Here is a 1,140-nt window from a genome sequence, read left to right as displayed (position 1 = left end):
ACAGATGGGGAGACACCATAGACAGACAGATACAGACGCAGACTCAGAGGCAGATCGAAAATAACACAGAACTTAAACAATCATCATCTAGAAAATAATAACAAACTAAAAGCGCTGGGTCACCGACCCAGGACCATGACATTACCGTAGTTTTTTGGACTATAAGATGCACCGGTATATACGGTGCACTGTCGACGAACGTGTCTGTTTTCATGGATAAGGCACACTGAATTATAAGGCGCATTAAGCAAAACAACACGGTCAGATAAGTCAAACTTTACTCAACTCATTCTTCCTGCTTCCTCCACTTCTGTACCATTGATTCATTAACGTTGAATTCTTTTGCAGATGCTCTATTCCCATGTTGTTGCAGTATATTAATGAGTAACCTCGTATTGTGGATGGATTATCTCAGTTGTTCTCCTGATTAAAGTTTGGTCTGTTTACAGTATCCTGTCATGCGATTGCATTTCTCCCTAACCTTTGGGAACCCTCACATTAACTTTTATCGAGTGGAACAAGGTTAGCATTCATCCCCCAGCTTCACTGCATTTATGTTATGCTAACATAGCTGTGTTGCTAGCAATCACATAGCACATCATTATATAGTCCAACTTCAGTAACACTACAAAAGTCACTGCGGTTGAGTGTTCTGTCTTCATTTATGTTGGAAGTGATGGCAGAGCTGTACGTTTTAATTTTTTCAGAAATCTTTCAGTCAGAACATGGTAATATCATCTTTAGGTGGAAACTAGCAAGCTAACTTCTTGCTAACTTCTAACTGCGTTAAATTTAATAAATTCTGTTTTCATGGATGCCTGGATGTTAAACTTAATTGTTACACCTGGTAAAACAGAAACACTGATAATTTTATTAAAGACAAAATAATTTAGACCGTTTATAACTCTCAATGATGTTGCAGTGTTCTTCAACTTTGGGACCTGAAGCAGACGGAGTTCTGGACCCAGATTACTCCGCTAAGCTCCTAACTACAGTAGCTGTGATGCTCTAACAGTCCATCAAGCGGTGCAGCTTCGTAGCTTAGCAAAGTCATACAAAAACATTTTTTGACAGATTTTTGAGCGCCGTGTACCACATAAAATCTGTTCGAGGTCAGTAAGCACAACCAGAATTCATACA

The sequence above is a fragment of the Haplochromis burtoni genome, unplaced genomic scaffold (genome assembly GCF_018398535.1).
Source record: "Haplochromis burtoni strain Fernald_Lab_line unplaced genomic scaffold, NCSU_Asbu1 Contig_773, whole genome shotgun sequence".
Lineage (NCBI taxonomy): Eukaryota > Metazoa > Chordata > Actinopteri > Cichliformes > Cichlidae > Haplochromis > Haplochromis burtoni.
This window is presented reverse-complemented; position numbering follows the sequence as displayed.